Source organism: Macaca thibetana, chromosome 2 (genome assembly GCF_024542745.1).
Source record: "Macaca thibetana thibetana isolate TM-01 chromosome 2, ASM2454274v1, whole genome shotgun sequence".
Lineage (NCBI taxonomy): Eukaryota > Metazoa > Chordata > Mammalia > Primates > Cercopithecidae > Macaca > Macaca thibetana.
The window spans coordinates 36,117,918-36,142,443 of NC_065579.1; the positions used below are offsets into that span (position 1 = coordinate 36,117,918).

Sequence of the window (24,526 nt, forward strand, 5' to 3'; positions counted from 1 at the left end):
CTTACCTTCATGATCATCTGTAACACTTCTTAGCATGTACTGGTGCCCAGACATTTCGGTGCATTTTGGGGATACCAATAAAAAGAAGACCCGGTTTCTGCCCTCATGGGTTTACAGCCTTGGTGAGTGCAGGTGTGCTCCCTGGAGGATCAACAATGCAAAGGATAAGTAAAGCAAAGCAGACAGAGCAGCACGTCACAGTTTTCACAGCCCCTTCATAGATTCATTTTGTCATCAAAGGTATGAAAATAGACATCTGAGTCTGACCACACTTGGTTTTCAGCAAGATGATTTAGCAAGAACCATCAAGCACCATGCCTGTCTCTGATTGTCTCCACACACCCCATAGATATTATTTTATAAACCCTTACATTGTCTTGCTTGTTTTGAGAAAAGGATGGGTTGTTTCTTTGGAGACAAATCTAGAATCTTATCTGGGATTGCCAGACTTAGCAAATAAAAATATATAGAATGCCCAGTTTAATTTAAATTTCAGATAAAAAAATGAATAAGTTTTTAGTATAAGTATGTCCCACATGTTGCATGAGACATACTTATGCTAAAACATTATCTGACAGCTCTAATAATATCAGACAGAAGCACTCCATACTTCGTATTCCCCACATAGTTATCTGACCTCAAGCCATTCATAAAGGTTTGCCTAGCACTTCCAGTTGGGACACCCCAATACACAAGAAGGGGAAAGGATGGCCCAGGCTGTGTCTTTACCCATTCTTGATTGGAAACTCAGTCCCCTGACACAAAAGCACCATTGTGTTTGAGAAATTAGTCTGCTAGTTTAGTGAAGAAATACAGCAAACTGTTTTCTCAGCTGAAGTAACTGGTTTGACTGGATCATATCGACTGGTTATTTTGGACAAAAGGTTGAGCAGGAACAGAATAGATCCCAGCATAGACATGCGGTGCTGCAGAGTCGACAGAATGTTCACTATCATGCCCAAGAGAAAATACTCCATTTTCTCCTGCTCCTCCTGAGAGCAGAAGGTAATTTGCACCACAGGGAGTCCAGTTTTCAGTGCAATTCTGGGACTGGACAAAAAACCACGTTGCAGCTTAAAGAAAGGGCTTTGCAAAATGGATGAGCAACAAGCTACTAAATTTCTTTGGACAAGTCATGGCTACTTTGTTTTTGTTTTGTTTTTATCTGCAGCTAAAGTTCTTATCGATAATCCTAGACAGGAAAGATGTATAAATGGGGTTCACAACTTTAAACTAAAAAGACAAAGGCAAACCTGACAAGATGATTAAGACAAGTTGTCACTAACTTCCTGAATGATAATTAATGGTGTTGTGGTTGCTTTGAGAAGAAAACAAAAGGAGAGGGGACAGGAAATCAATAGACTAGTGGTAGGTTCAGCCCCTCATTGTTTAGTACCAGCAACCAAAAGAAAAGAAGCAAGAGAAACATGTAGGGTAATAAATTGTCCTGAGGAAGTGAAATAGTGGGTTTACACATTATTTTGGGAATCCAGTCTTAGCAGTTCACCAGAGCAACAATCATGCTGAGTAGTGGAAAGCTCCCTCCAAAACTAAATCCTCTTCCTCAATAAATATTTATTCAGCCCCTGTTATATGTCAATGCCATGTTAGGTGCCAAGAATATGAAGACGTACAAAATGTGAACCTGCCCTTAAATAATCTAGATTAGCACTGTCCAATAGAAACAGAATGCAAGCTACATATGTAATGTTAATTTTTCTAATAGCCATATTTTAAACAGGGAAAAATAAACAGGTAAAATTAATTTTAATATATCTTAATTATCTTGTTATGTCCAAAATTCTATTATTTCATAATGTAATCATATTTTAAATTATTAATGAGAGTTTTATATTTTTGGTACTAAGTTTGAAATCTGGCTTATGTTTTACCTTGATAGCCCATCTCAATTCAGATATTAAATCTTCATCAGAAATACTTGAGCTATATTTAGATTTCATAAAATTGATAGTTGAAAAAGTAGATTGACGTACCCAAGCTGTTCCAAACACACTTAAAAGTTTTCCAATAACTGAATTTAAGATCACAAAATTTGTTTTCCTTTGATCTTCACATCCACCTTGACATAAATGGTTCATCTTTTTCAGAAGAGTTAATGTGACTTTGAAGCAAAAGCACATCAGTTTCAAAATCCCACCTGTCCAAGTTAAGTAAATTCATTAACTCTTCCATCTCATTCAGTATTTATTAACATCATGTTCAAGGAGGTATTACATATATTAAGAATCAAGTCTAAATTTATCAACATAAAAAAATCCCGTTTCAAATTTTTCTTATAAGTTTTACAGGACAAATATTTTACACAGCTTAAGTTTTTAAATTAAATTTTTAATTAATTAAAATTAAATAACATTTAAAATTCAGCTCTTCAGTCACACTAGTCATATTTCAAGAGCTCAATAGCCACATGTGGCCAGTGGCTACCACATTGGACAGCACAGATTAAAGTTGAGTAGAGGTGGGTGGGATCTACAATGGATTTGACCAGTTTGTGAAAACAATCCAGGTCATATTTGCACGATAATTTGTGAGAAGTCCTGCTTTCTCACAAATTTACCTCACCAAATACATCAGAAATTCCTGGCAGGTGAGTGTCCCACCTAGAAACAGAGTGGCTACATTCCAACAGTTGGAATGTTGGCCTCCTACTTGGCCCAAGTAATCCTTCTACTGCACTGCACTGCTTCTCATAACTAGGTCTTTTGGAGGGAGTTTCCTCTACCAGGATCTTGAGCCTCCCCGGACACAGGCCATCTGTTTTCTTCCATACCCCTCTCCTTTCCTTAATCCCCTAACCACATGAGCCCTGGGAGGAGTGAGCTGAATCAAAGAGGCTAGCATGGCCGAACAGTCAGCCCCCACCTGCTCAGTCAGACCGCTTTGCTATTCTCTTCTCTCCCTCATGGTGATTTTCTCTCCAAGGTCTCATAGCCTGTTTCTCATCTAGCTTCAGGACCCACCTCAAATTACTTCAGTTCTTCTGACAGCTCTGAACCCTGTCTCTGGACTGAATTCTCGTTCCTGTTTCAGCCCCATGCAAATCAAGGCAAGTGACCAAGCATCTGTTTCAACATCCCCAGACACTTTCTGAGCTTTTTTAAAAAACATACACAAATCAATAAATGTAATCCATCACATAAACGGAACCAACGACAAAAACCACATGATTATCTCAATCGATGTAGAAAAGGCCTTAGACAAAATTCAACAGCCCTTCATGATAAAAACTCTCAATAAACTAGGTATTGATGGAATGTATCTCAAAATAATAAGAGCTATTTATGACAAACCCACAGCCAACATCATACTGAACGGGCCAAAACTGGAAGCATTCCCTTTGAAAACCAGCACAAGACAAGGATGCCCTCTCTCACCACTCCTATTCAACATAGGGTTGGAAGTTCTGGCCAGGGAAGTCAGGCAAGAGAAAGAAATAAAGGGTATCCAATTAGGAAAAGAGGAAGTCAAATTGTCCCTGTTTGCAGATGACATGATTGTATATTTAGAAGACCCCATCATCTCAGCCCAAAATGTCCTTAAGCTGATAAGCAACTTCAGCAAAGTCTCAGGATACAAAATGAATGTGCAAAAATCACAAGCATTCCTATACACCAATAACGGACAAACAGAGAGCCAAATCATGAGTTAACTCCCATTCACAATTGCTTCAAAGAGAATAAAATACCTAGGAATAAAACTTATAAGGGATGTGAAGGACATCTTCAAGGAGAACTACAAACCACTGCTCAACGAAATAAAAGAGGACACAAACAAATGGAAGAACATTCCATGCTCACAGATAGGAAGAATCAATATCATGAAAATGGCCATGCTGCCCAAGGTAATTTGTAGATTCAATGCCATCCCCATCAAGCTACCAATGACTTTCTTCACAGCATTGCAAAAACCTACTTTGAAGCTCATATGGAACCAAAAAAGAGCCCACATTGCCAAGACAATTCTAAGCCAAAAGAACAAAGCTGGAGGCATCACGCTACCTGACTTCAAACTATACTACAAGGCTACAGTAACCAAAACAGCATGGTACTGGTACCAAAACAGAGATATAGACCAATGGAACAGAACAAAGGCCTCAGAAGTAACACCACACATCTACAACCATCTGACCTTTGACAAACCTGACAAACAAGAAATGAGGAAAGGATTCCCTGTTTAATAAATGGTGCTGGGCAAACTGGCTAGCTGTATGCAGAAAGCTGAAACTGGATCTCTTCCTTACACCTTATACGAAAATTAATTCAAAATGGACTAAAGACTTAAATGTTAGGCCTAAAACCATAAAAACTCTAGAAGAACACCTACACAATACCATTCAGGACATAGGCATGGGCAAGGACTTCATGACTAAAACACCAAACGCAATGGCAACAAAATTGACAAATGGGATCTAATTAAACTAAAGAGCTTCTGCATGGCAAAAGAAACTACCACCAGAGTGAACAGGCAACCTACAGAATGGGAGAAAATTTTTGCAATCTACCCATCTGACAAAGGGCTAATATCCAGAATCTACAAAGAACTTAAACAAATTTACAAAAAAACAAACAAAAAAACAAAAAACAAAAAACAAAAAAACCCCATCAAAAAGTGGGCAAAGGATATGAACAGACACTTCTCAAAAGAAGACATTTATGCGGCCAACAGACATATGAAAAAATGCCCATCATCACTGGTCATCAGAGAAATGCAAATCAAAACCACAATGAGATACCATATCACGCGAGTTAGAATGGGGATCATTAAAAAGTCAGGAAACAACAGAAGCTGGAGAGGATGTGGAGAAATAGCAACGCTTTTACACTGTTGGTGGGAGTGTAAATTGGTTCAACCATTGTGGAAGACAGTGGGGCAATTCCTCAAGGATCTAGAACTAGAAATACCATTTGACCCAGTGATTCCATTACTGGGTATATACCCAAAGGATTATAAATCATGCTATTATAAAGACACATGCACACTTATGTTTATTGTGGCACTATTCACAATAGCAAAGACTTGGAACCAACCCAAATGTCTATCAGTGATAGACTGGATTAAGAAAATGTGGCACATATACACTATGGAATACTATGCAGCCATAAAAAAGGATGACTTCATGTCCTTTGCAGGGACATCATTCTCAGCAAACTATGACAAGGACAGAAAACCAAACACTGCATGTTCTCACTCATAGGTGGGAATTGAACAATAAGAACACTTGGGCACAGGGCGGGAAACATCACACACCAGGGCCTGTTGGGGGATGGGGGAATGGGAGAGGGATAGCATTAGGAGAAATACCTAATGTAAATGACGAGTTGATGGGTGCAGCAAACCACCATGTTTGTATACCTATGTAACAAACCTGCACATTGTGCACATGTACTTTATAACTTAAATAATTTTTAAAAAATTGTTTTAATTGAGATAAAATACACATACATAATTTACCATCTTTACAATTTCTAAGTGTACACTTCAGTGGTAATAAATACATTTGCATTCTCTTTTTTCCTTTCATTCCCCTTCTCCTGTACCCTTCTTGGTCTCTGGTAACCCCAGTCTATTCTCTATCTTCATGAGACCCATCTTGTTAGCTCCCACATATGAGTGAGAACATGACATGTCTGTCTTTCTGTGCCTAGCTTATTTCACTTAACATAATATCTTCCACTTCCAACCATGCTGTTGCAAATTTCATTCTTATTATGGCTGAATAATATTCCATTGCATATATATCACATTTTCTTTATCCATTCATCCACTGATGGACACTTAGGTTGACTACATCTTTTGGAGGGTTTTTGGTTTTTTGGGTTTTGTTTGTTTGTTTGTTTTTGAGACAGAGTGGCACTTTGTTGCCCAGGCTGGAGTGCAGTGGTGTGATCTCAGCTCACTGCAACCTCTACCTCCCAGGTCCAAGCAATTCTCCTGCCTGAGCCTCCCATGTAGCTGGCAGGCATGTGCCACCATGCCCAGCTAATTTTTGTATTTTTAGTGGAGATGGGTTTTCACCATGCTGGCCAGGCTGGTCTCGAACTCCTGATCTCAAGTGAACCACCCTCCTTGGCCTCCCAAAGTGCTGAGATTACAGGCATGAGCCACCACACCCAGCCTGACTACATATTTTGACTAATGTGAATGATACTGTAATAAACAGAGTGCATATATCTCTTTGATACACTGATTTCCTTCCTTTGGGGTATATATCTCTAGCAGTGGAATTGCCGGATCAAGTTTTAGTTTTCTGAAGAACTTTCATACTGTTCTCCATAATGACTGTACTAATTTACATTCCCACAAGCAGTGTACCAGGTTCCCTTGCGTCCACATCCTCTCCAGCATTTGCTATTGCCTGTCTTTAGATACAAGCTTTTAACTGGGTTAAGGTGATATCTCATTGTGGTTTTGATTTGCATTTCCCTGATGATTAGCGATGTTGAGTATTTTTTCATATACCTGTTACCTATTTGTATGTATTCGTTTGAGAAATATCTATTCAGATCTTTTGCCCATTTTTAAATTGGATGATTTGTATTTCTGCTATTGAGTTGAGTTCCTTATATATTCCTGTTGTTAATCCCTTGTCAGATGGATGGTTTGCAAATATTTTCTCCCATTCTGTGGGCTATCTCTTCACTTTGTTAATTGTTTCCTTTGCTGTGCCTTTTAGCTTCATGAAATCCCAATTGTCTATTTTTGCTTTGGATGCTTGTGCTTTGGAAGTCTTACACAAAAAATATTTGCCCAGATCAATGTCCTGGAACATTTCCCAGTGTTTTCTTCTAGTACTTTCATAGTTTTAGGTCTTTCATTTAAGTTGTTAAACCATCTGATTTTATTTTTGCTTATGGTAAGAGACAGTGGTCTAGTTTCATTCTTCGGCATATAGTTAGCCAGTTTTCTCAGCACCATTTATTGAAGAGGCTGTCCTCTCTCTATTGTATATTCTTAGTGCCTTTCTTAAAGATGAGTTGGTTGTAAATAATTTATACCTTGTTTCTCTATTCTGTTCTATTGACTTGTGTGTCTGCTTTTTTTTTTTTTTTTTTTTTTTTTTTTTTTTTTTTTTGCCAGTGCCATGCTGTTTTGATTACTATAGCTTTGTAGTGAATTTTGAAGTCAGGTAGTGTGATGCCTCCAGCTTTGTTCTTTTCGGTCACTATTGCCTTGGTTATTTGGGGTCTTTTGTGGTTTCATATATATTTTAAGCTTTTTTTCTATTTCTGTGAAGAATGTTATTACTATTCTGATAGGGATTGCATTGAACCTATAAATTGCTTTGGGTAGTACTGTTATTTTAACAATATTAATTCTTCCAATCCATGAGCATGGAATATCTTTCCATTTTTTTTGTGTCCTCTTCTATTTTTTTCAGAGTTTTATAGTTTTCCTTATATAGATCTTTTACTTTGGTTAGACTGATTTCTAGATATTTTATATTTTTGTACCTTGTAAATGGGATTGCTTTCTTGATTTCTGTTTCAGATTGTTTGCTGTTGGTGTATATAAATGGTACTGATTTTTGTGTGTTAATTCTGTATCCTGCAACTTTACTGAATTTGTTTATCAGTTCTAATAGTTTTTTTGGTAGGGCCTTTAGGTATTTCTATGTATAAAATCAAGTCGTCTACGAACAAGACTAATTTTATTTATTTCTTTCCAGTTTGGATGCCATTTAGTTTATGTTCTTACCTAACTGCTCTGGCCAGGATTTCCAGTGAATAATCATAGTAAAAGTGGGCATCTAGCCAGGCACAGTGGCCCACACCTATAATACCAGCACTTTGGGAGGCTGAGGCAGGAGGATCGCTTGAGCACAGGAGTTTGAGACCAGCCTGGGCAACATAAGGAGACCCCATCTCTATAAAATAAAATTTTAAAAAATTAACTGGATGTGGTGGATCACACCTGTGATTCCAGCTACTTGTGTGTCACAGGATCCTTGGGGCATCGCTTTTCTCCCATCCAAGTATTAACCAGGCCTGACTCTGCTTAGCTTCCGAGATCAGACAAGATCAGGTCCCTTCAGGGTGGTATGCACATAGATGGGGTGTCACGTTCCTGGCCAGAAATCTCTGCGGTCAGTGGCACCTTTGCTCAAGTTTTGCTCAGGCCCACTGGGCTCATTCCACCTACTCAGCCTGGCAGGCTGTGCTCAGTTCACACTACTGGCCTGAATCCCATGCCTGCCAAGGGTGAGCCAGGCGTGGAGTGTCAAGGGGTGTGTGAGTGAGCAAGTGTGGGATCTGGCCACTGCTCACAGCCAGGCACATTGGCTGTGGTGGGGTGGGCAGTTCCACGTGCTGGCACGGGTGCTGGCTCCCTGTGAGTCTTCAGATGGACCAGGCATACTGCAAGCAGCTTCCACAGCTGGCACCAGGGAACAGAAGCTTGGAGTGGTGCCCAGAAGCTTGGAGATGCCAGAAACTGCAGAGCCCCAAATAGGGTGTCACAGCCCTGGTTCGTGGAGCTCCTAGGTCTGGGCTCCTCAAAGGGCCACAGCTCTTCTCTCCTTCTCTCTTTTCTCCTTCTCATCACCTGCAATGTGGTGAGCAATGGGTGTGTTTCAGCCCTGTTTGTGTTACAGCTCTTTCAGCCCTAGAACCCCAAGTTCTGTCCCATGTCCAGGAAGAATGAGGTACATGGGTAAGTGGAGGGTGAGCAAGGCAAAATGGTGTTTTACTGAGCCACAGAACAGCTCAGAGGAGACCCACAGTGGGTAGCTCTTCTCTGAAGACAGGTCACCCTGATGAGAGTCCAGCTCTTAGCAGAGAGAAGACCCACAGTGGGTAGCTCCTCTCCACAGGCAGGTCATCTTGACGTCTGCCCAAGTCTGGCTGAGTCCAGGGTTCTTATGGTCTTCAGAGGGGAGGAATGATCAGCAATGCATGCTGATTGGTCCATGGGTGACCATGGGTAGGGAGAGGCCAGGCAGCAGAAGCAGGCATTTCCAAGCCTATGGGGGCTTCCCTGGTCCCCAAGACTGCTGGAATGCCCAGGTCTGCAGCCACGGCTGGGCAGCCTCAACTTTGCTCCACAATCAGAGTGGATGCCAGGAGCAGAGAGAGGCCAGGCAGCAGGAGCAGGCATTTCCAAGCCTGTGGGGCCATGGGGGACTTCCCAGTCCCCGAGAGTGCAGGAATGCCTAGGTCCGCAGGGCAGCTGGGTGGTTGCAGCTGCACTTGTGAGGGTGGGGCTCCTGTCTCTCCAACTAGGAATAAGTCCTGGCTTCCTCCTGTTCCCAACTTCCACCAGCTCCTGCCAGCTTCCTGGAGTACACAGCCCTGGTGCGCCTCCCCTTCTGCAGCCAGCATCTTTGCAGCGGCTGCACCAGATAAGCTGTCACTGTTATCACTTGGAAGGTTGAGGTGGGAGAGATTGCTTGAGCCCCGGCGGTGGGGACTGTAGTGAGCCGTGATCATGCCATTACACTCCAGCCTGGGTGACAGAGAGAAATCCTGTTTTTTTTTAAATAAATAAGGCCAGGCACAGTGGCTCATGCCTGTAATCCCAGCACTTTGGGAGGCTGAAGTGGGTGGATCACAAGGTCAGGAGTTCAAGACCAGCCTGGCCAACATGGTAAAACCCCATCTCTACTTAAAATACAAAAATTAGCCAGGTTTGGTGGCAGGCGCCTGTCATTCCAGCTACTCAGGAGGCTGAGGCAGGAGAATTGCTTGAACCCTGGAGATGGAGGTTGCAGTGAGCCAAGATTGCACCACTGCATTCCAGCCTGGGCAACAGAGTGAGACTCTGTCTCAAAAATAATAATAATAAATAAATAAATAATAAATAAAAGTGAGCATCCTTCCTGATTTTTAAGAAACTCCCTGTCAGTAGTTGTTAGGGAGCTAATCTCCACAGGTTACAAGACAGACCTCTAGGGGGCAGTGTTGTCCAAACTCCACGGGCCAGCCTGCTGGTCTCAGGGGGACCCATCTTGAGTACCCTATTATGTACTATGTTCATGGAACCTAAGACATCATTGATTAAAAGAGATACCATTACTGGATGTGCCACTAAAAATGAAACTGCTCCAGATAGAAGTCTATTAGACCCCAGATAAAGCTGAGACACTAAAGGCCTCTGTGGAGGGGGTCCATGAGAAATATACAGAAAAAAAGAGAGACAGAAAGGGACATGCACAGTAGGACAGCAAGAGAAGCTGCATGTTTCAATTTTGCCATAGACGGAGGAAGTGAAATATCTGCCCTCATAATTTGAATCAAAAGTTGGTTCTCATGCAGTTTTCTGGTACTACTTGTGCCATCAAAAAAACCTCAGAGAATATTATTTAATGTACAAATGCACCTCAGCTTATGATGATGTTATGTCCTGATAAACCATCAGAAGGTGACTATATCATAAGTCAACTTTATCCAGTTGTAAGTTGAGGCACACACTGAATGCATATTGTTTTCACACTATCACGAAGTTGGAAAATCATAAGTTGAAACATCGTAAGTCAGGGACCATCTGTAGTTTCACATTATTATGAGTTCCTTGGCAAGGGTAGAACACAAAGCTTATATAATTTGATGCCCTGTTTTAAAAAAGAAATACAAAATATCTTACTCTTGCAAATTTTATAAAAACCTATGATGAGGCTGAGTGTGTTGGCTCACATCTGTGATCCCAGTGCTTTGGGAGGCTGAGGCAGGTAGATCACTTGAGGCCAGGAATTTGAGACCAGCCTGGCCAACATGGCTAAACTGCATCTCTCTACTAAAAATACAAAAAAAATTAGCTGGGTGTGGTGGTGTGTGCCTATAATCCCAGCTACTCTGGAGTCTGAAGCATGAGAATCACTTCAACCTGGGAGGCAGAGGTTGCAGCGAGCTGAGAGAGCAACACTGCACTCCAACCTGGGCAACAGAGTGAGACTGTCTCAGAAAAAAATATATGTAATTTGATCCCATGAAGCTGTGAGGAGGAACCCTTTCAGGGCCTTGGAAGGGTCATGCAAATGAGAGGCCCTGAAGCTTTACTCTCATTGGTAAATCAGTCTGTGCCCCAAGTGACAGGCAGAAGCAAAGAAAAGTCCTCTAAAAATGAAGACAATTTTAATCTAGACAACAGGAATCATAACATACCATCAACTATTATCTTATGCTGGCTTCAGAGATGTTAAAGTACACAACAGTATGCTTCTTAGGAGCAATGAAATACGGTACTTCAAAAAGAAAAAAGATAATGTAAATTCTGACCCTGACTTGGCTAAGACAATAACAACAATGACAACGATGATAGCTATCATTTATCAAGCTCCTACAGTGTGCCTGCCTTCTCACAAACTTTTTTCCTTTTCCTCACATGAGCTTAATGCCACCACCAAAGACTTGAAAGATGTAAGGTGGTGATTCCTACCAAATCCACAATTAACTCACTTGTTTGATCAGAGTACAAATCAAGTAGGTCATGGAAAATGACCACAGATTATCACAGACTAATCCAGTGGTGAGGTGAATCACAACCAGAATTGCAGAGGTGGTATTTTTACTGGAGCAAATCCACACAGCCCCTGGCAGCTGGTGTGCCACTACTGACCTGGCAACTGCTTTATCCTGCCCACCCCCACCTTAATCCTCTCCTGCCCTGTTGTGGCAGGGACAGCAGTATACTTTTCCTGTCCTGCCTCCAGGCTATGTCGGCTTGCCTGCACTTGGTCAGAATGTAATCTGGAGGGACCCAGAAGCCCAAGCTGATCCATTACATGTCTTTATCATGCTAATTGGACCAGGACAGCCCCAAAGAGCTAGCACCTAAATGCCTTAGTAAAGTACCTGCGTGCCAGAAAACGAGAGATAAAGCCTGACAATATTCAGGAGTCTGCCACATGCGTGAAGCCTCTAGAGTCCAGTGGTCTGGGCTTTGTTGGGATAGACCTTCTAACATGAGATTCAAGTTGTACTTTACACCAGAAAGAGCCATGAAGAAAGAGATACAAAGCTTGATTTTCAGAAGTAACACAAACCAGATTTGAGTATCTGTTGCTGTAAACCACTAACTCAAGTAACCCTTAAGTGTACAAGGTTTTTGGCTTTTGTTTTTGAATTTTTATTTTGACATAATTTCAGGCTTACAGAGCAGTTGAAAGAATAGTTGAAGAATTGCCATATACCTTCCACAAATGTTAACATTTTCATAGGCAGATAGAAGCAAATTTTTTAAGTTGAAGAAGTTAAGTTTCTTTTCTACTTATTTAGTTCTAGGAATTTTGACTGATAGACATTGACTGCTGGCTGACCAAGGTGATCTGTGGTGGCTAAAGCAGGCGATGTGCAGTGGGGCAAGGGTGTGTCATAGTGACCACCTGGATGGGCCAGCAGGGCCAGGTGTAATGGGACACTGCCATGGAGTTTCTTCCCCCAGATACAGTGTGGCCTGGGTGGAGGCCATGGTGCAACCCTCTGGTACTGAGGAGCCCACACTGTGCAGAGCCTGCCCTGCCTATGCACCGGCGCCAATGACCCAGCCAGGCCTGATTTAGCCCCACCAGGCAGGCAGCAATGGCCCATCTCAAGCATGGAGCTCCCTCCCCCATACAGGAAGCTGTTGGAGAACTGGAGCTTTGAAGCCATCAATTCGCAGCTAACTGTAGAGAGCAAAGATACCCACATTATCGGCAGGATTGAGAGCTACTCACGTAAGATAGCAGGAGACTACAAACACTGGTGCAAGCTGTTCTGATAGGAGGGCAGCCTGCATACTGAAGGCTCTCTCCCCATCCCAGACCTCGGGCCTCAGCCCCAGCAGCCTGAGCAAGAACCAACGTGGCAAGGACGAGGGCCCCTCAGGGACAAGTGCAATTGCAAGATCCTCTTCCACTTGATTGTCATGCTCAGTGAGTCCTTTCAGGCCTGACTATGACCTCAGCACAGCCCACAGCCATGGGTTCAGCTGGAAGCCCAGCTTCAGCTGGGTGGTGAATGCAGTCAGCTGCAGTCTGTTCTCAGCTGCATGGGGGGACATCAAGGTCCTAAGACACAGCTGTGGAACATAGGATGAGGAGATCTGCCTGGCTTAATGGGACACCTACAGCTATAACCCAGACTTAGACCCAGACCCCTTTAAGGAAGAAGATATCCTCTGGTCCTTCGACAACTTCTTCTACAACAAAGGGAGCAAATTGTCTTCTTCAGCCACCACTCCATTAGCAGCTCCACCTACACACCCTCAGAGGCAGGCAACAAGATGGACATGGAACTGGGGCAGGAGGAGGAAGAGAAAGAAAGCGGAGGCAGAGGCAGTGAGGGTAGGGCTGAAGAGACCAGACCATGGAGGACAGGGTCCCAGTGATTTGTATGTGATGAGGAGGAGCCCAGGCCCCAGCTTCATCCAGCTTCATCCAGCTTCAACCAGTGCCTGGACCTGCCCACCTGAGAGCCCCTGAGGCCTCCCCAGCTGCAGGCCAGACCCTGGTGCTGCCAGAGTCTCAGCACTGCCCAAGGCCACACCTGCCTAGCCCTTTGGCTCCAGCCTGTTGGTGTCCACTCAACCCCATAGGCTTCTGCTGCCCACGCTGTGGCTGGACTAGACAGTGCAGGACCTGCTGCAAAGAGTAACCTCCTTGCCCAAACAAACTGCCACAGGCGGGGACAGCTAGACCACAGAGTTTATTTTTGTATTTCTGCTGGGCCTGCACACTCCAGCCCAAAGGGCTTATGACCAGAGGCCCCAGAGGTCATGAGCTCTAGTCTTGGGCCAGCTCTCGGCGCCCACCTGTACCCCACCTCACCCACTTGGTTGCATGCAGTGAGTGTCACTTCGCTGCAGCTCATTGCTTTCCAATAAAAATGTCTGTGACTTAAAAAAAATTGAGACAAAAATTTAAAAATTTTATAACATGGTCATGAATGCTGGCAACCTCACCTCCACCAGCACCCCACCCCAGCTGCCACCACCGCCAGTACAAGTGCAAACACAACACCAGCAACCCCACGGTTGCCAGTGCCCCAGCCCCCATTTCCCCCCCACCAATGCACCGCCGCCACCACTGGCATGAGCACGTACAGGAACACCGCCTCTCCAGTTCTGCTGGAACCCCACCCCAGCTAACACGTGTGCACCCGCCATGCTGCTGCAGCTGCTGCCAGACATCAGTAAGCACAGATCCCACTGACACCACCCTGACCAAGTGTTTTGGCTAGCACCTTCCATCAGAGTGCTGTGGCCAGCAGACTGGGAACAACTCGGCCCCTCCAGTAGAACAGATTCCTAACCTTGAGGGTTCAGAGAACACAGCCAGGTGCCCAGCACCAGCCCCCCAGAGTTAGAGCATGCAGCCTAGGAGTGCTGAGCAGAGCCTGGGCCCCCTAAAATCTTCCAGAAATGAAGCAAGTCAACCAAACCCACCATATAACCACAATCAAACCAAGATCATCAAAGAAGATAAAAGCAGAAAATGTATTCAAAACACAACAACTTCAAAAATTGAAGGAACATCAGCCCACACAGATGAGAAAGAACTAGTGCAAGAACTCTGGTAACTCAAAAACCAGAGTATCTTCTTACCTCCAAAGCACCACACCAATTCCCTCGCAATCGTCCCTAGCCAGGCTGAAATGGCTGAAATGACAGACATAGAATTCAGAAAATGGATAGGAATGAAGATCATTGAGATTCAGGAGAAAGTTGAAACCCCATCCAAGGAATCTAAGGAATCCAATAAGATGCTACAGGAGATGAAAGATGAAATGGTTATTTTAAGAAAAAAGTAAACTGATCTAATGGACCTAAAAAACTCACTTCAAGAATTTAGTAATACAATCTCAAGTATTAATAGCAGAATAGATCAAACTGAGGAAAGACTCTCAGAGCTTGAAGACCAGTTCTCCAAAATAACTCAGTCAGACAAAAATAAAGAAAAAAGAATTTAAAAGTATGAACAAAACCTCCAAGAAATATAGGTTATGTAAAGAGACCAGATCTACAGTTCACTGGCATCCCTGAAAGAGAAGGAGAGAAAGCAAGCTACTCGGAAAACATATCTGAGGATATTGCTCATGAAAATTTCCCTAACCTTGCTAGAGGCCAACATTTAAATGCAGGAAATGCAGAGAACCCCTGCAAGACACTCAACAAGATGACTATCCCCAAGACACATAGTCATCAGATTCTCTAAGGTCAAAATGAAAGAAAAAGTTTTAAAGGCAGCTGGAGAGAAATAGCAGGTCACCTACAAAGGAAACACCATTAGGCTAACAGTAGGCCTTTCAGTAGAAACCGTACAGCCAGAAAAGATGGGGGGGTCTATATTCAGCCTTTTTTTTTTAAAGAAATTCCAGCCAGGCACAGTGATTCACACCTGTAATCCCAGCACTTTGGGAGGCCAAGGCAGGTGGATCACCTGAGGTCAGGAGTTTGAGACCGCCTGACTAACACAGTAAAACCCCATCTCTACTAAAAATACAAATATTAGCCAAGCATGGTGGTGGGCATCTGTAATCCCAGCTACTCGGGAGGCTGAGGCAGGAGAATTACTTGAACCCGAGGTGGAGGTTGCTGTGAGCCAAGATAGCGCCATTGCACTCCAGCCTGAGTGACAGAGTGAGACTCCATCTCAAAAAACATAAATAAATAAAATAAAAAAGAAATTCCAACCAAGAATTTCATATTCAGCCAACTAAGCCTCATAAGTGAAGGAAAAATAAGGTCCTTTTCAGAGAAGTAAATACTAAGGGAATTTGTTACCCTTATATAATATTCTATAATGGTAAAGGTTTCAATTCAACAAGAAAACCTAACTATGCTAAATACATATCCACTCCACACAGGAGCACCCAGATTCATTTAAAAAGTTCTTGCAGACCTAAGAAGAAATTCAGATAACCACACAATAATAGTGGGAGACTTCAACACCCCACTGACAGTATTAGACAGATCATCAAGGCAGAAAACTGGTAAAGATGTTCGGGACCTGAACTAACACAACCAAATGGACCTAACAGACACTACAGAACTCCTTATCAGAAGCGAAGAAAAGACACTCCCACTATAATAGTCTCCCGCTATTACTGTGTGGTGACAAAGACCCTATCTCTAAAAATAAAACATAAAAAATAAATCAAGAAATTACCATTGGTGATAATATTATTATCCACTCTAAATATTCTACTCAGATTTTGCCAGATGGCTCCATAATGTCCTTTAGAACAAAAGAACATTTTAGATCACGAGTAACGTTCAGTTACCATGTCTCTTTAGTCTACTTGAATCTGCAGAAGTCCTCAGTCTTCCCATCTGCATTTCATGACATTGGCATTCTGACAAACACAAACGTATTAGTTTCCTAGGCTGGCCGTAACAAATGATTACAAACTGGATGGCTTTAAACAGCACAAAGTTATTTTCCCACTGCTCTGATAGCTAGAAGTCTAAAATCAAGGTGTCCGCAGGGCTGTGGTCCCCCGGAAACGTGTAGGGGTATCTTTTCTTGCCTATTCCCAGTTTCTGGTGGTTGCCGGCAGCCCCTGGTGTGCCTTGGTTTGCAGCTGCAGCCCTGCAGCCCCTGCCTCTGTCCTCACTTGATATTCTCCCTTTGTGTGTCTGTGTCTCTGTGTCTTGTCTTCTCTTCTAATAAGGATACCTGTCATATTGGATTAAAGGCCCATTCTCCTCTAGTAGGGCCTCATCTTAAATTAATTTCACCTGCAACAACTCTTATTTCCAAATCAGGTCATGTTCTGACATACTGGGGATTCGAACTTCAACATATCTTTTTTGGGAGTCACAGTTCAAGCCTTCTCACCAGAGCAGTTATTTGATAAAATACTCCTCAATTTGAGTTCTGGTATTTCCTCAGGTTAGATTCAAGTTGCACACTTTGGGTTGGAATACCGTAAAACTCACCAGGAGGCACGTGCTATCAATATGTCCCTCTCCTGGTGATGTTAATTTTGTGTACCGGGTTAAGGTGACGTGTGCCAAGCTTCTCCACTATAGAGTTACTGTTTTTCCATTTGTAATTAGTAAGTACCTTGTGAAAAAATACTTTTAGTCTGTCTTGAGTAACTACTGTTATTCCTCAAACTTTCTCTCCCAGGAGTTTTAGTTTTAGCATCAATTGATGATTCCTGCCCAAGTCAATTATTACTTTTATGTTTGCCAAATGGTGAGTTTCGAATTCCATCCATCATTTCTTCTACATTTTTTAGTTGGCTTTCTTCTATAAGAAAAAATGTTCTGGCCGGGCACGGTGACTCATGCCTGTAATCCCAGCACTTTGGGAGGGTGAGGCGGGAGGATCACCTGAGGTCGGGAGTTCGAGACCAGCCTGATCCACATGGAGAAACCCCATCTCTACTAAAAATACAAAATTAGCTGGGCATGGTGGCACATGCCTGTAATCCCAGCTACTCGGGAGGCTGAGGCAGGAGAATTGCTTGAACCTGGGAGGTGGAGGTTGTGGTGAGCCGATATTGCATCATTGCACTCCAGCCTAGGCCACAAGAGTGAAACTCCATCTCAAAAAAAAAAAAAAAAAAAGAATGTTCCTTTCTTTCTCCCCTATTTGTGTGTGTGTGTGTGTGTGTGTGTGTGTGTTTATATCAGCACGAACACATGGAGGGGCTGCAAGTTTTGAGCAGGGCCTAGAGCAAAAAGGCATCTGTAGCAAGCTGAGGTGTGGAGCCAGCTGCCTGCCACTGCACCTATGACCAGCATACCCAACAATCATGGAAGTATCTGTTGCAGACAAAGGTAACACATAGAACCCTTGGCACGCCACAGTAGGAGAATAACAGTCGTAGAATATTTGAGAAAGGCTGTGTCCACCTCTATTATCAGTTAATCTCCACTAAAAAGCAGCTCCTGAAACCTCATGGACTGAGCACTTGGCTTCGGGACCTGCTCTGTACCTGGGCTATGAACGGGCGCTCCTCCTGCTGAACGCCAGTGTATTCCAGCAATAGGGAGCACCAGCAGGAGATTGAGGGGCGAAAGAGAGTGAGGTCAGTGTATTTATTGCCCTGCCCCTCCCTGCAGCATCACCACAGGCCAGTTCTGATGATGAACCGAGGAAAAAATATCACTCCTGTGATATTTCTACCAAAAATGCGTAATTCAAATCTAATCCTGAGAAAACATCAGACAAGCTCAAATGGAGGGACAGTCTACAAAATCATTGGCCTATACGACCCAAAAAACATCAAGCTTATAAAAGACAAGGAAAGACTGAGGAACTGTGCGGATTAAAGAAAACTAAAGAGACCTGACAACTAGATGCAAACCATGAGTCTGGATTGTATCCTGGACCAGAAAATGGTTTTCTTTTGTTATAAAGGATACATTTTGGACAACTGATGGAATTTAAACAAGGTCTGTAAGTTAGATAATAATATTGTATCGATGTTTATTTCCTAATTTTCTTCTAACTGTATAAAAGTTTAGGCTCATGCTACAAATGCTGTTTTTGTTGTTGTTGTTGTTTTTGATATTTTTTTTTTTTTTTCTGAAACAGAGTTTTGCTCTGTCACCCAGGCTAGAGTGCAGTGGTGCAATTTCAGCTCACTGCAGCCTTGACCTCCCCAGCTCAGTTTTTCCTCCCATCTCAGACTCTCAAGTAGGGACTACAGGTATGCCCCACTACACCAGGCTAATTTTTTTTTTTTTTTGGAGAGGTGGAGTTTCACCATGTTGCCCAGGCTGGTCTCAAATTCCTGCATTTAAGTGATCCACCCACCTCTGCTCCACAAAGTGCTGGGGTTACAGGTTTGAGCCACCACATCTGGCCTTAATTTTTAAACACAGACGGAGTCTCACTATGTTGTCCAGGCTAGTCTTGAAGTCCTGGGCTCAAGCAATCCTCCCACCTCAGCCTCCCAAAGTTCTGAGATTATGAAAATGAGCCACCATGCCCAACTTATGCTGCTTTTTAAGAAAACTGAGACTTCAGTTTAATTTCACTTGAATATAACACAAAAAAATGAAATTAAATACATTTTTTTCACCTTAGGAAACATTCGTTGTTATAGGATTCTTCTGTTCCTATAGGTTTTAAAAAAAAAAAAAGAAGAAAGCTGTTAAGAGGTTGGAATGTTATACGTTACTTTTAAGTGCATGCTTCAGTTTTACATAGTATCAATTGTCTCTATACTATAAAACATGTAATTATTGGCATAGGTATATTTCTTTCCTTTTCCCTTCTCTTTCACTCTTTTTTTTTGCTCATATCATTTTTACTTTATCAAGCTTTATAGTCCCGACGTGGTGGCTCACACCTGTAATCTCAGCACTTTGGGAGGCTGAGGTGGGCAGATTACCTGAGGTCAGGAGTTCGAGACCAGCCTGGTCAACATGGTGAAACCCTGTCTCTACTGATAAAACAAAAATCAGCCATGCCTGGCTGATTAGCATCACTCTTAGTCAATTCTTCCAAATAAATGCTATGTTTTATCTGCCTGAAAATTCTCTTCTTTTTTCTTCTTGGGGCACTTATTTTGTATTATATCTCTGAATATATTTTTCTAGTTTTATTTGTCAGACTCTCTACTTCAAAGCCACCAAAGGATTATCTTTGCCCTTTTTTATGTCTATCATTTTCTTTCTATATTAAAAATTTTTTTTCTGGCCGGGTGCGGTGGCTCATGCCTGTAATCCCAGCACTTTGGGAGGCCAAGGTGGGTGAATCAGGAGTTCAAGACCAGCCTGGCCAACATGGTGAAATCCCATCTTTACTAAAAATACAAAAAATTATCTGGGTGTGGTGGTGGGCGCCTGTAATCCCAGCTACTTGGGAGGCTGAGGCAGGAGACTCGCTTGAGCCTGGGAGGTAAAGGTTGCAGTGAGCCGAGATCGTGCCATTGCACTCCAGCCTGGGCAACAAGAGCAAAACTCCATCTGAAAAAACAAATAAATAAGTAAATAAATAAATAAATAAATAAATTTTTCTAACCAACCAGGGAACTATTTAAAAAAAAATAAATAAATTTAAATTAAATTTTTTCTCTCTCTCTTCTCTCTGTATTAATTGTGATTACCAGCCAGGCATGGTGGCTCACGCCTGTAATCTCAACATTTTGGGAGGCCGAGGTGGGAGGATTACTTGAGGATATAAGTTCAAAACCAGCCTAGGCAACGTAACAAGATCCTGTCTCCACAAAAAGTAATACAAAAACATTAGCCAGGCATGGTAGCACCAACCTAGAGTCCCAGCTACTCAGGAGGCTGAGTGGGAAGGATCACTTGAGCCCAGGAGTTCCAGGCTGCAGTGAACTATGATTGCACCACTGCACTCAAGCCTGGGCAACAGAGCAAGACCCTGTCTCAGAAAGAAAAGAAAAGAAAAAAAGAAAAGAAAAAAAGAAAAGAAGAGAAGAGAGAAGAGAAGAGAAGAGAAAGAAGAGAGAGAGGGAGGGGGTAGGGGAGGGGAGGGGAGAGAAGGGAGAGAAGAAGGGAAAGAGGGGGGAAGGGGAGGGGAGAAAAAAAAAAAGGGAAGGGAAGGAAGGGAAGGGAAAAGGGAAAAAAAAAGGAAAAGAAAAGAAAAGGAAGGAAGGAAAGAAAAGTGGTTGTCTCAAGTATCTCCACCAAAATTTAACTTCCAGCCATGTCTATTCAGTTTCTAACTATATTGTTTATTACATAACTAATAATGTTAATTTTTCTTTAGCTCTGCAATATCCTCTTGAACACATTCTGTTGTCTTAGCTTATCATCTCATAGATCTTATTATTTTAAAATGACATTCTGTGTGGGGTTTTTTTTGGATTTTTTGTTTTATGTTTTTGTTTTGTTTTGTTTTTTGTTTTGTTTTGTTTTTTGTTTTGTTTTGTTTTGTTTGAGACAGAATCTCGCTCTCATTGCCCAGGCCGGAGTGCAGTGGCACAATCTCAGCTCACTGCAACCTCCACCTCCTGCATTCAAGCGATTCTCCTGCCTCAGCCTCCCAAGTAGCTGGGATTACAGGCACCTGCCACCACGCCTGGCTAATTTTTGTATTTTTTAGTAGAGACAGGGTTTCACCATGTTGGCCAAGCTGGTCTCAAACTCCTGACCTCAGCTGATCCACTCGCCTCACCCTAAGTGCTGGGATTACAGGCGTGAGCCACCGTGCCTGGTCTGTTCTATGTGTTGCTATAGTGCAAAGCATTTGTGGAAAACATGCCCTTGTTAGAGAGTGGTATGTTCTTCTGTACTGGTATCTTTGTATGCCTTTTGCATTCTAATCATTTATTCAACATGTATTTGAGTACCTACTACTGTAAGACAGTTTTTGGGCTCTGGTGATACCACAAAATAGAAAAAGTCCTCATTTTCATGGTGCTTATACTGTGTGTGTATGCTGGTGTGTGTACATAGTGTGTGTGTTCTGGAGGTATTTGGGTTTGCTATAATATGTTTACATGGTTACTACACGTTTCTTGCCACGTTGCTCACAGTTAAACTGGGCAGTGTTACCTAGGTCTTTCATTTCTCTAACAAAGTGAAGACTGAATTCTCCTTGACGCTGTGTTCACGGTATCTGGAACCAGTTTGAATTCTTTTCAGGGCTTCAGGTTAAATTCTACATGTTGATTTTAACCCACTTTTCTGTAGCCTGAGGACAGAATTGTTATGATTAAATTTATGGACTTCAACCTTACAAATGGAATTTCAGTTTGTTGTCACAACAATATTTTCTTTATAAATTTAATTTTTATGACGAACAATATAACTACATTTTCAAAAAATTGGAAAAGAATAAGATCACCATATATGATTCTATTGGAAAGCCGTTTTTATTTATTTATTTTTGAGTAACTGGACTATTATCTAAAAATAAAAAAGCTGAGGAGTCCAATAGAGCTAGCCCATAGTCTCTATGGTAACCTATAAGAAAATTCATCATATGACTGTGAAAACTCTTTATTGACTGTTTAGAAGCAAACTATGGGGCTTTTTCTAACAGCTCAACACCAACGAGCAATCCTGAAGGTGATCCATATCTTAGTTGTATCTCATAACAAAAATAATCTCATTTTTTGTGCCCATGTGCAAGCATAATTTTATTTATATTCAAATTGGAAATGTGGCCTCTGCCTTCTCATTTATTTTCTTCTTGGTCAAAAACCTTTTTGGTTTCTTGGGTGAGATGGAAAGGAATGATGTCAATTATCAGAAATAAAATATTTCCTCTCTAGGGTGTCTCTGAAACAAAAAGGGAAGGCAAGAGGCAGGACCTTTAGCTAATTCATTAAAGACAAAGTTGCCTTAGGCAACCACAAAGAAACTTGTCCAAGGATGTTTCCGACTCTCAAAGGAATGGGGTAAGGAACAATAATATTAGCTTGAGCTAAATAATATTCCTTCGTCTGAGCAGAAAACATATCTCTAGGTTTCCTGGCAGCTAGGGCTGAGAAGAAAATGAAAGAGATGTCATACTTCTTTTTGTCTTATAAATGACTGTGTTCCAAAGTGTTGGAAGACTCATTTCTATCTACCTTTGAACTCTGAAAGGACAATTTTTACATGAATCCTTATATTTAGGATCATGCACAACGGAATAGGCAACATTCTTGGTAATCGTTTTAACAAAAAAAAAAAAAAAAAAAAAAAGGAGAGATTTATTTATTTATTACTGTTTCTTCTACGGTCCCAAATAGGAAGATGATAACACAAGATGTGGTTCTATCAAGTCGTGTCACAAGAGAAATTCTCTAAAGTCCTGTCTAGATTAATAAATCCATCGTGTGATTTTCTCTTGCCTGGTGTTTTATTTTCCACTGCTCCTGCCTTTGTACTTTTTCTCTGATTCTCCTTCTCTCTTGGGGCTAAAAGCATCACCTGTGACATGTCATCGTTCAACAAACCATCCTGACAGTGAGAAGAGAACGAGAGAGCTGTCCTCAGAGGCAGGTCCTGGTGGAGGCAGGAAGCAGACACCATTTCCCCTTTGATATTCTTTCGCTTCTCCATGCCCTTTCGATGTTGCCACCACTTGTTGGTCCCCACTGCTCTCTGGGCATAAAACTTCCCACTGCCATGTCCTAGCCAGGCTCACCTTCTCAAACACTGCCACAGCTTTAAAATTACCTCTTTTTATTTTCTATCAAATCTCTTTCCTCTGGGTTGAGTGAAACATCAAAAGGAAATTGTGTCTATCAATCCAAGTTCAATCAGAGAAGCAGAACTACAAAGAATTCTGGGATAAGGGGCCAGGCGCTGTGGCTCATGCCTATAATCCCAGCATTTTGGCAGGCTGAGGTGGGCAGATGATCTGAGGTCAGGAGTTCGAGACCAGTCTGGCCAACATGGTGAAACCCTATCTCTACTAAAAATACAAAAAATTAGCCTGTAATCCCAGCTACTCAGGAGGCTGAGGCAGGAGAATCACTTGAACCTGGGAGGTGGGGTTTTCAGTGAGCCCGGATCATGCCATTGCATACCAGCCTGGGCAACAAGAGTGAAACTCCGTATAAAAAAATAAAAAACCAAAGAGCTCTAGGATAAGGGATTTGGAATGAGACCTTACACAATGATGCGGGGAGCTGGGAAGTGAAGGCTGGAAAGAAGTGAGATCAGAGAGTCATCAATCTGGATCTGAGAAGTAGATCCCACTGCCAAATTCAAGAAGCTGCTAGAGAAGTCTACAAAAAGCACCTGCCTGCATTGGCTATGGGTCCGCACCAAGCATCACATGATAAGGCTGGGGCTGCTGCTGGTTATCAGGGCCAGCGCTTGATAGGAAAGCTGGTCAAAGAGTGTGGAGGGCAAGGACAAGCTGGAACCCGCTGGGCACTTCTGCATCTGCCATTGCACCTAACCACAATGACCTTCTGAGAGGAGTGGCTGCTACTTCTCCTCCACCTCCCAAATTTTGTGCAAACTACTCTTTTAGCAAACTCTAATCTGAGACCATATAAAAAACAGGATTCTGGGCCGGGCGCAGTGGCTCATGCTTATAATCCCAGCACTTTGGGAGGCCAACGCAGGCAGATCACCTGAGGTCAGGAGTTCGAGACCAGCCTGACCAACATAGTGAAACCCCATCTCTACTTAAAAAAAAAAAATAATAATAATACAAATGCAAAAATTAGCTGGGCGTGGTGGCAGGCACCTGTAATCCCAGCTTCTCAGGAGGCTGAGGCAGAATCGCTTGAACCCGGGGATCTCAGTGAACTGAGATCACGCCATTGCACTCTAGCCTGGGCAACAAGAACAAGACTCAGGAGAGAAAGAAAAGAAAAGAAAAAGAAGGAAGGAAAGGAAGGAAAGGAAAGGAAAGGAAAGGAAAGGAAAGGAAAGGAAAGGAAAGAAAGGAAAAAGGAAAGGAAAGGAAAAGGAAAGGAAGGAGGAAGGAAGGAAGGAAGGAAGGAAGGAAAGAAAGGAAAGAAAGAAAGAAAGAAAGAAAGAAAGAAAGAAAGAAAGAAAGAAAGAAAGAAAGAAAGAAAGAAAGAAAGAAAGAAAGAAAGAAAGAAAGAAAAGAAAGAAAGAAGGAAGATTCTGGAAATGTAGTTCCCAGTTTAACCAAGTTGACAATAGAACAATCCAGCATAGTGTGTTTTGATACACTCCTACTAAGTTA

At 42.3% G+C, this 24,526-nt stretch overlaps 1 pseudogene; it reads left to right on the plus strand.

Moving 5' to 3' along the window:
- The first annotated feature begins 12,549 nt into the window (after positions 1-12,549).
- On the plus strand, positions 12,550-13,334 carry LOC126948917 (repressor of RNA polymerase III transcription MAF1 homolog; annotated as a pseudogene).
- Positions 13,335-24,526: the final 11,192 nt, after the last annotated feature.